Genomic DNA, 12,634 nt, shown 5'->3' with positions numbered 1-12,634 from the left:
GAAAAATGGATGATGAATGTGTGTATTTATAGATGATTTTGGGGAAAAAAATATAAAAAATAAAAAAAAATACAGAAAACGGGCATTTTTTTGGGATTGGGAAAATATTTTTTTAATTTTTTGGTATTATTTTCGATTTTTTAAAAATAAAAAAAATTTCCAACGGATATGCCGTTGGCCAATCACACACTGCCACGTCGTCTGCTCGCTGTCACAGACGTGCTCGATGCAGCGAGCAGTGCCGTGCCAGCGGCGCGAGCGTAGCGGCGGACGACGTCTTCCGTGCCGCTGGCACGGACGGACGGACGCCATCCGTCCACCGTTGCAGATGCTCTAAGCATTCTCCCACAACAAATTCGAACAAAAATGTAATTTCAAAGGCTCCTAAGAATCGAGAGGCCACGTAGCAATCGATCAGTTGTGTTAGCGAGACCATGCAACAATCGAGGGCGAGATGGAGCTAGAGAAGGCAGCCGGAGAAGTATGGTACCTATTATTAATATAATTAGGTCTCTTTTGATAGGCTATGTTTCACCAGGATAATAGTATTATTAATTCTATGTATTGTTTGGTATACCCATTTACAAGGAGTTTTGAGTTGTAGAGCAGAGGTTGTGCACAAAAAAAATCGGTGAATAATATTATATATTGTAGTTTATTGAACATCTTTTAATCATATTTAATTATTATTTTTTTTTTTTAGTAATTGACAAAAAAAATTACCTAATTTTAATAGATATAATAATTATCGTTACTTTCGATTGTTGATTTTCACCTTCCAGTTTGGTTCATGGATGAATAATTTTTGTAAAGATCTCATGTTTCGGTCAATTGTTCTAGTGCTAATGTGAACAAGAACAAGAACAAGAACAAGAACAAGAACAAGAACAACAACAACAACAACGATTACAAGAAGATATGCAACAACTATTCCTAATGAAATAGTTTTGACGACTTCAATATATAAATACTCGTAGAGGTTAACAACCACTTTTAATATAAAATAGAGATATTTCATTTCTAATGTATTTTTATTAATATATTTAAATAGGTAGTGATAAAATGCAAACTTATTATATTGTACAAACTCCTCAAACACAATGTTAATACAGTGTAAAATTTCAAGATTTTGATGTCAACATAGTATCAATACAATGTTGAAATGATGTCAACACAAAGTGAAAACAACATCAACCATTGACACTGTGTTGACAATTTTGTTGATATTGTTTTGTCACCTGTTGACATTTTCTAATGGTCCAGATCATAGTTTGGAGTTTGTACAATATTTAGAGTTTGCTTTGGATTTAAACTCCTTTTCTCCCCTTAGATTTAAGTTTCTTCGCAATCTGGATCGTTGGATCAGGAGGATGGACGTTCTTGATTAAAATCATATTTATGATCCCGCACTTCATTATTTGACCAATTTCGTGCATCATGAGGGTGAAGTAGTCATTTTATGTACTCAAAACTGATGAAAACGTATTGTGTGAAATTTACTCACAATATCTCTCCCGATTCTCTCTCTCGACGCGTCTTCCCAATTCCTGTAAAAATCCTAGCCGCAGCCACTCAAAATCAAGCCGTTTTCTCGGAAATTCACCGGGGTTTGCCTTGATTTCCAATAACCCTTCCTGGTTTGAACAATATTATCACCAGCGCACTGCATACAGAATCAATTCAAATTCTCGCCGAGAAATGGAAATCGATTCAGGCATAAACTTGTATTCCAAAGAGCAACACAAAATGTATCAAACTTGGTTCAACTTTGCAGATACAGGTTGCTGCCTCTTTCCTTTTTTTTCAAATTTTGTTTTTATTTCCAAGTTGAAATGTTTCCGTCTATGGAATATTAGCCGTTTAGTTCAGTTATCATTTGTGTTTACAGATCGAGATGGCCGGTTAACTGGAAATGACGCGACGAGTTTCTTTGCCATGTTAGGTTTAGCGAAACCTGAGCTCAAGCAGGTTTAGTATACTGATATGAATTCCTCATTTTTGTTCAATTTTCTCCTTTTTGTTGTTTTGTATAGTCAAAGAGTAAAGGAAGTAATTGTTACATTCTTTTTAATATAACTATATGTCACTGCAGTATTTACCTAAATGAGTACATTATATATGTTGCTGGGCAGTGGAAATTTTTTGGTTGTAATTTTAATGTTCATTTGGTACATTTATTTCTACAATATATATCTATTTGGTATTCCTTATATTGCACATTTCTTGATGCATGTTGGTGCTGCTGGACAGGGACAAAGTAGTTGAGGATGAACATAGAAGATGTTTTAATGTTTGTGTGGTCATTACTTGAATGCAATGTTTGTGTGGCCATTACTTGAATGGATCTGTACATTATGTAACTATTTTTATGCATTATATATCATGTATCATGCATCATGTGACTGTTGTATATGGTCAAAGAGTAAATGGAATATTTGTATGTTTATTACTTGATTTACTCAGTGCATTATTCGCTTGTTTGAATGCATTATTTACCATGTTTTATACATAATGTGAATGCTTTTGTAAAGCCTTCGAAGAGCGAAGGCAATATTTATATGTGAATTGTGTTAATGAATCTGTACATTATTTAACTATTTCTATGCATTATATACCTGTTTCATGCATCCAGTGCTTGTTATTGTACATGGGTTAAAGAATGAATGAAATATTTTTATGTTCATAACTAGCCTGAATCTGTACATTATGTAGCTATTACTATATATTATTTATCATGTTTTATGCATCATTTGACCGCTGTTGTACATGAGTATAAGAGTGAATGGAATATTTTTATATATTCATTACTTGAGCGATTTTGTTCATTAATTGGCTATTTGAATGCATTATTTATCCTGTTTTATGCATCATGTGACTGTTGTTGTATATGTGTCAAAGAGTGAATGGAATATTTGTATGTTTATTACTTGACCGGATCTGTACATTATTTAGTTATTTTAGTGTAGTATTTATCATGGTTTATGTTTTATGTGACTGTAGTTGGACATGTGACAATGGATGATTGCAATATTCATGGTGCATTTGTTGATTTATTCTGAACATTATTTGATTATTAAAATGCATTATGTATCAGTTTTTAGGCATTATTTTGATGCTTATGTGCAAGGGTGTATAAGTGAATGCAGTATAACTGTCCACATTATTTTATTCAGTCTGTACATTATGTAACTAATTGTATGTTATTATTCTGTATGTTGTACAGCATCAAAGCAGCTAAAATTGGACATCAACGAGGCGGTCGATGATATACTGCCAGTAGGAATTGCAAGGAGTGAATCATTATTTGTACATTATTTAGCTATTTCTATGCATTAGTTATCCTGTATTATGCATCATTAGACTGATGTTGTACATGAGTCTAAGAATGAATGCAATATTTGTATGTTAATTACTTGACTGATTTTGTATATTATTTGGCTATTTGAATGCATTATTTATAATGTTTTAGGTATCACGTGGTTGCTGTTGTACGTACTAGACCCTAGCCCCTAGGCTTGTTAAACCCTTAGGGAAAACAAGAAACATGTGTCAAACATCGAAACACGGTACAACCTAAATGAAATGAGTCATGATAAATGTTCATTATATTTCACAAATAATGCATTACAGAAACTTATATAACGCATTACACTACATAATATGTACAGTATGTGTATCTGTTTTAAAAAATACCTACGCGCTATCCATGTGCAACCCGAGACGAATTACTGCAGCTCGTGTATTTGGACAACGTTTTTTAGACTTAGAACATACTAGCCCCTAGGCTTGTTAAACCCTTAGGGAAAACAAGAAACGTGCGTTAAACATCAAAACACGGCACAACCTAAATTAAACGGGGCAGGATAAATGTTCATTACATAGCACAAATAATTCATTACAGAAACTAAACTACGCATTATACTACACAATATGTACATTATGTATATCTGTTTTAAAATATACCTACGCGTTATGCATGTGGAAACCCAGATGAATTACTACAGCTCGTGTATTTGGACAACGTTTTTTAGACTTAGAACATACTACACCCTAGCCCCTAGGCTTGTCAAACCCTTAGGGAAAACAAGAAACGTTCACCAAACAACGACACACGGCACAACTTAAATTAAACGGGTCAGGATAAATGTTCATTACATATCACAAAGAATGCATTACAAAATATAAACTACGCATTATACTACACAAAATGTACATTATGTGCAACCCCAGACGAATTACTGCAGCTCTTGTATTTGGACAACGTTTTTTAGACTTAGAACATACTACACCCTAGCCCCTAGGCTTGTTAAACCCTTAGGGAAAACAAGAAACGTGCTCCAAACATCGAAACACGACACAAATTAAATTAAACGCGCTGTATAAATGTTCATTACATATCACAAATAATCCATTACAGAAACTAAACTACGCATTATAATATACAATATGAACATTATGAGTACGTTTTGTGCGGCTTCCTCCTTGTCGAACTGCACGAAGCCATAGCCCCTCGAGTTCTCGTTGTGATCGACTGCGATCTTGCAAGAGAGCACAGTTCCGAAGGCAGCGAAGGTCTCGAATTTCATGAACTACACATATTTGGTAATGCGACTTATTTTCCACAAAAAAAAATGAAAACATCGAAATCAATAACCATGGGCGAAAACAATAAACAGCGGGTAGAGTACTTAGTCATCAGACAGACCTGTTCGTCGAGGAGACAAGAGAATATTTTTGTCAGCTTCTAATCCCCTGCGACTGATCAGATGAAGATGATTTACAAACATAAATATACATAATTAACATAGTCGAGAGACTACTGGTGAACAACTTTTTGCAATTGAAAATCATATTAATATCGATTAAATCAAAGACAAAAACGCAACGTCCACAGCAGCGAGAGATAGGGAAACCTACCCCAGAAGCGAGCAGGAAACGTGGACACGGAGAATCGCGAATGAAATGGGAAGATGATGTGTGATTCAAGCAAAATTAAACCCGGACTAATGGAGAAAGAATTCAGCAGAATCTGCAGAAAATATTTGGAGAAACTGCACAAATCCTCCACGGCTGAAATCATGGAGCATTCCATAACTAACTCCAATTGTTAATCTCTATTATGCCCTTTACACGTTAAAAATTAAGAAAATTAAATAATATCAGCCAAAGATTTAAACCATTAGATCACTATAAATCCACGGATGTGATTAAGAAGGAGATTGGATTAATAAGGAGAAAATGATTTGAATACAATCCTATATATATATATATATATATATATATATATATATATATATATATAGGGATGTATTCATTTCCTTTTCCTATATTTCCTCATTTTTCCTTCTTAATATCAGCCATTAGATTAGAGAAATGGACGGTCCAGATCAACATTGGGTAATTAATCCCGTGTTGCATTATTTGTCCTATTTTGTGCATTATGAGGGTACAATAGTAATCTAATAATGGCTGGAAACCGCTACGAATAATGCACCACATGGTCACGAGTAATGCATATAATTGTCTATATAATGCACAATATGTGAACTGCAATGCATACGAACAAGATGTGTTGTGTTATGATGTTTGACACACGTTTCTTGTTTCCCCTAAGGGTTTAATAAGCTTAGGGGCTAGGGTATAGTACGTAGACATGTATGTAATCTTCACATGGTAACGAGTAATGCATATAATTGACTATATAATGCACAATTTGTGAACTGCAATGCATACGAACAAGATGTGCTGTGTTATTATGTTTGACACACGTTTCTTGTTTCCCCTAAGGGTTTAATAAGCTTAGGGGCTAGGGTATAGTACGTACGCATTAATAACAAATTATAAAACGATACGAATAATTCACCAAATTGTCACGAGTAATGGATGTTATTAACTATATAATGCACAATATGTGAACTACAATGCATACGAATAAGATGTACCATGTTATGATGTTTGACACACGTTTCTTGTTTCCCCTAAGGGTTTAATAAGCTTAGGGGCTAGGGTATAGTACGTAGACATTACTAAATGCACGTATGTAATCTTCAATCCGTTGATTAACCCATATACACAATACCTCTAATAATGCATAATATACTGAGATAATGACAATTAACAGCTACATAATGCACTACCTAAACTAAATAATGCACATACGTATATTCCAATAACAACAATTTGTTAGTAATGTCTACGTACTATACCCTAGCCCATAAGCTTATTAAACCCTTAGGGAAACAAGAAACGTGTGTCAAACATCATAACATGGTACATCTTATTCATATGCATTGCAGTTCACATATTGTGCATTATATAGTTAATAACATCCATTACTCGTGACAATTTGGTGAATTATTCGTATCGTTTTATAATTTGTTATTAATGCGTACGTACTATACCCTAGCCCCTAAGCTTATTAAACCCTTAGGGGAAACAAGAAACGTGTGTCAAACATCATAACACAGCACATCTTGTTCGTATGCATTGCAGTTCACAAATTGTGCATTATATAGTCAATTATATCCATTACTCGTTACCATGTGAAGATTACATACGTGTCTACGTACTATACCCTAGCCCCTAAGCTTATTAAACCCTTAGGGGAAACAAGAAACGCGTGTCCAAACATCATAACATGGTACATCTTATTCGTATGCATTGCAGTTCACATATTGTGCATTATATAGTCAATTATATGCATTACTCGTGACCATGTGGCAGTTACTTTTTCGTCAAATGTCAATAATAACCCTGTAATGCATACAACCACCTTCTATAATGCAACACGGAACCAGTTTTATAGAATCAATCTGATCCGTTGATGCCTTAGATCTAACGCGTAATATTAAGAAGGAAAAAGGATCTAAGATGTGAAAAGGAGAATAACGCTCCCCTATATATATATATATAAATATTATTATATTTATTATCTTGTCCAATCTCACAATATTTAATTTCTAGATTTGGCATTGAGCATTATAATCCTAATCAGAAAATGAAAATTGCATTTAGGAAAAGACGAATACTCTCATAAATGTGCGCGATCGGTGTACACACACAAAGCTTTGAAAACTTTTAAGAAATTAGTTATATTAAGTGCATGGATAATGAATTAATTGAGTTTATTAATGCTTTGTATCTTGTATGTCTACACCATGACCACATCTAAGTGCATCCACAATTGAGGTCACAAAGGTGTATCGGACAGCTTGGAGGGGTGCGTTCCGCGACACTCCGGGTTGCAGGGACAGGATGGGGTGCGGTGGGGGCATCATTATTTTTTGGGTAGTAAAAAGCGGGAGTAACCCGGAAGTCTCAAAAAATAAAATTACCGATAATGAGACACTAAGTCTGTCATGCAGGAGCCGGATACTAGTGCCCGATGGAGAGGTATCTAAAATATGGACGTCCCGATAAAACGTGTATGCATAGTGTGATAAGTAGTCGGCAGCAATGTTACCTTCTCGGTGGGGGCATCATTATTTATTTCTCATTATCCATATTTCTTGTAACCTCTTTGCTTATGTCATAGTTTGACAATAACGATACAAAAATACTCTACACAATTATTCATTGTAATTTGGGTATCTCAATATTATAACTTTGGCATCGCCACTAGTCATAAAAATTGAAAGGAATAATTATGTATATAGCAGCCGAAGCGATATAAGTTGAGGTATGAGTTATGGATAACCTTAGGAAACAGAATTTCCTTCTTCGCCACTAGTCACAGAAACCTAAAGGAATAGGAATTATGGTATATAATTAATATACTAAAGTTAATTAAATGTTCACTCAAGTGATTTCTCACTATACTTACATAAGTACATTACTAATTTAATTATAATAAAAAATCAATCTTAAATATAGGATTAAAAAAAGTGTAAATAGCATAGGACGGAGTCCCGAAGAGAGTATATAAATTGAATAATTTGTAAAATTTGTAAAGGGGGTGTCAAATTTAAATATGACATCAAAGTAGGTCTAATTAATACTACTCCCTACATCCCATTGAAAATGACCCACTTTTCTTTTTAATTTGTCCCAACCAAGATGACTCATTACTTAAAATGGAAACATCTTTATCTATATTTTATTCTCTCTCTTACTTTACTATCTCCAATCAACACAGGAAATAAAGTTGCATAAAATCTCGTACCGCTCAAGGAATGGGTCATCTTCCTTGGGACGGAGGGACGGAGGGAGCGGTATATAAATTGAGTAGACATTTACCACCCTCGCCCAATTCTAATAATGAATTTGGTAAAAATCGTGCTTATGTAAAATTGTGCGGCTCAAGTAAGAGATTTCATATAGTAACTGCTAATCTTTTGTATAAGAAGATAACGTTGAACTAATAGGAGTAATTAGCAAGGCCTACAACACTGTTCAAAAACTGTAGCCTCATACTACTGTTTTAAAATATAATGAATTATTAATGAAGAAATTTATTAACTGATAATTTTACTTTCAATCATCTATACCTCTACCTCAAACTCCAATCCAAAGAATATTCCATAGTCACATACTTTATACTTTTTCAATCATACTTTTTTAATTACAACTATAATTTAATAAAAATCGTATATTGAACATATACTCCATAAAGCCCATAAACCATTTAATTATAATTAAATGAAGCCCATGTAACAAATTAAACCAAATTTATAAAAATCACTTCGTAGCGCCTTCTTCTCCATAGTTTAGTCTCATTCAGAATTTCATTTTATGTTGTTTCTTCTTCAGAAATTGATTTTTCCTTCAACATTATCGTCATCAAGGTATGGTGTTCTTTCCTTATCAGCAATAAAGGATTTGTTTGTGCATATATAGGTGGCGTTCGGTTGTCATGACTAATATCATAAGACTATCCATCTAGGATTAAGTTGTGGGATTATTTTAGTTGGAGGGGGAGGCTATGACTAATTATTATGAGACTATCCGTCTAGGATTAAGTTGAAGGGTTCAATCTTATGAACCAAACATGATACATATTTAATCATGAGATTTAATCTTGCCAACCGAATACCCCCATACTATATAGATAAATGCAAATATCGTCCGGTTTGAGATTGATTTTGAAACAGAGAGGTTTTCAATACCAAAAATAGGTTTTCCAGAGTTGCTCTAAAAAGCCACATTGTTCAATAACCTTTTTTTGTTAAGTAACCAAGAACCAAAAATATATCAACATTCAGAATTAGGTGGACCAGATGGGGTTCGACGGTATATTGAGGTGTGGTAAACCAAAGGACATTGACCACCATCTCATCACCGCATTGATTAAACGTTGGAGGCCAGAGACTCACACGTTTCACTTTTCAGTCGGTGAAGCGACTATGACATTGGAAGGCGTGGAGGTCTTATGGGGCCTCAAAGTCGACGGAGATGCTGTGACTGGTTACCTCCCCCGGAAGGATGTGGGATATTGGAAGAACGTGTGTTTGGATTTTCTAGGATTTATACCAGACTCATCCGAGTTGAAAGAAATGGTTTGGAAACAGACAAGCTTATCAAATAATTGAGGATTGAGCTTAATGATGAGCACGAGCACTACATATATGCTCAGCGGGCTCGTACCTATTGTCTGCTTTTACTTGGTGGTCTGATGATCCCGAACGCCTCCGGAAATAAAATTCCGTTCTTCTACCTGCAATTTTTCATGGATGTAGAATGGTGTTCTACCTATAGCTACCACAATTTGTGTGAAGCTGCCGTTTCTAAGAGGACCGATGTCGGGGGGAGCTTTAACTTTGTTACAGCTGTGAGCTTGGGAGAGAATCCCAAATATTAGACCAAGGATGCTAAATCCCGTGCATATAGAATATGCACCATGTGCAAGCACGTAAGTTGTTCACTAATTCATTTTTTAAGCTTAATGTTCATTAATTTCCGTGTTATTCGCTCAAAATTTACATTTTTTTAGATGGAATGGTCCGGCGTCATATGTAAAAGCACCCGGGCATTGTATTGAAAATTTCTGAGATCAGTTCTCCATGATGCACGCCAACCAGGTAATTCATATACCTATGAAATGTTTTTTGTTTGTTGTTTTTGATTGAAATTATTTTGAATAAATTTGTTTCACATGTAGTTTATTTGGAGGCCTTATCTCTAGCGGACCTTGCCGGAATGTTGTGTTGCCAGTCGTCCTATATGGACGTCGATAACAACTCTTATATGCTGGAATCTGGTTGAGCCACACCTGCCACAACGAGTGTTGCGACAATTTGGGATTGTCCAACCGTATATCCCGCTCCTCAACCTGTTCCACGGTTCTGATTTTACGAAATAGGATCGCCGTGGAAAATTTGGCTGGAATTGGGTTGATTACCACGCCCATCATATCCAGGAGTGGGACAATAGGCACGACTTGGTGTGGACTGATGTGGAGTACACTATGCAGCCTGTTGCAAACGACGAATATATGGATTGGTTTCGCTAAATAACTGTGGTGTATTTAACCAAACCGGGCGTGCATGCTGAAGAGGGCTTCCACGAAACGACATCTTCTCATAATTTCACGGTAAATTGTAAAAAATATTAATTATTTAAATTCATATTATGATATGTAATTAACTTTGAAAATTGTAGGTGGAGACGCTTCACAACATACGCCACTTTCTAAGTGGCCAAGATATGTCAGAACATCCGGCTTTGGAAACCATTTCGAGGATGGTTGAAGATGGACTGCAGATATCCGGTGAGGCTGAGCTGATGGACTACCATCCTTCACAGCGCTCTGCAATGGACATGGACGTCCCCGTGAGGCAAAAAGGAAAACGACGAACCAAGAAGAAAACTGCCTGCGGAGAGTCGTCATCTCAGTTAGTACATGACTCCGATGACGATTTTGTGGATCCACCTCCCCCTAGGTCTGCAGTTCGAGCTCGACATTCTGTCAGCTACACCGGTGGTACAGGAGAAGATATTGGCCTCAGTGATACCCACGCTTCTCCACCGCGGTCGTCTGTGCGAGATGATTTTTTTGGAGTGGATTTAGAGAACGCTGTTGTTCAGGATACTCCTCCCTCTAGGAGCCCTAGATCTACATCCAGAATTGGGAAGGGGATATGGGGCCTGTTTATGCGGAAACGACGAGACGATTAAACTAAACCCCAACTATTTGTATTTGATGATGCAATTGATATTGGTGTTTTTTATTTGAGTTGAACTCAAATTATATTGGTAATTTGATACATCCTTTTTTTATACTTAGTTATATTGATAATTTGATACATCCTCTTGTTATACTTATTTATATGGAAGAAAAAAAGGAAGCTTGCAATTTCATGCAAGCAGTCTGACCAAAGATGCCAGTTTCGTTGGCGAGATATAGTGTGTGCCAAAAACGCCAGTTTCATTGGCGTTTTTGAGTTTGGTAATTTCGGCCATTTTTTGCGCGAGGGAGAGTAACATTCTGTAATATACTCGCCACAGTGATTGGCTTTTTTATGAAAGACGCCAATCTAGGTGGCGTTTTTATTACAGACGCCAACGTGTTTGGCGTCTTTATAAAAGATGCCGGTCCAGTTGGCGTCTTATAGTTGGAGTAATTTTGGCCAATTTTTTCTACGACAGATTGCTACGTTCTGTAATGACTCGCCGATCTGATTGGCATTTCAGGAAACCCGCCAACACGATTGGCGTTTTTTATGAAAGACGCCAATCTAGGTGGCGTTTTTATTACAGACGCCAACGTGTTTGGCGTGTTTATAAAAGACGCCGGTCCAATTGGCGTCTTATAGTTGGAGTAATTTTGGCCAATTTTTTCTACGACGGATTGCTACGTTCTGTAATGACTCGCCGATCTATTTGGCATTTCAGGAAACCCGCCAACACGGTTGGCGTTTTTTATGAAAGACGCCAATCTAGGTGGCGTTTTTATTACAGACGCCAACGTGTTTGGCGTCTTTATAAAAGACGCCGGTCCAATTGGCGTCTTATAGTTGGAGTAATTTTGGCCAATTTTTTCTACAACAGATTGCTACGTTCTGTAATGACTCGCAGATCTGATTAGCGTTTCAGGAAGCCGCCAACATGGTTGGCGTTTTTATTATGAATTGGAGTAATTTTGGCCAATTGTTTCTACGACAGATTGCTACGTTCTGTAATGACTCGCAGATCTGATTGGCGTTTCAGGAAGCCGCCAACATGGTTGGCGTTTTTATTATGAATTGGAGTAATTTTGGCCAATTGTTTCTACGACAGATTACTACAATATATACTATCATAACAATCCATCAAATATTGGTAGACTAATGTTTGGAAGAATGAGTAAAAAATTAGATATACTAACCGATTGGGAGGACTAATGTTTGGAAGAATGAGCAAAAATCGAAATCTGCACGCTTAAATCCACCACTGGGTCGACCCGAGCAAGGGAAGGGTTTTCGTTTTTTTCCTTCTTGGGAAGGGTTTTCGCATTTTGGGGAGGGAAAGTGTTTAGGGTTTGCGATTTTGGGAGAGATCTGGGGAAATATGGTTCAACAGAAACACGCTAACCAGGTTGGCGTGTTTATATTAAACACGCCAATTCCATAGGCGTTTTTTAACTTAAACACGCCAATTCCATAGGCGTGTATAACTATTAAACACGCCAACTTTGTTGGCGTGTTATAACTTAACTGTA

Source organism: Salvia splendens, chromosome 19, assembly GCF_004379255.2.
Source record: "Salvia splendens isolate huo1 chromosome 19, SspV2, whole genome shotgun sequence".
Classification (NCBI taxonomy): Eukaryota; Viridiplantae; Streptophyta; class Magnoliopsida; order Lamiales; family Lamiaceae; genus Salvia; species Salvia splendens.
The sequence above is the reverse complement of the archived record's forward strand: the minus strand, read 5'-3'. Positions refer to the sequence as shown.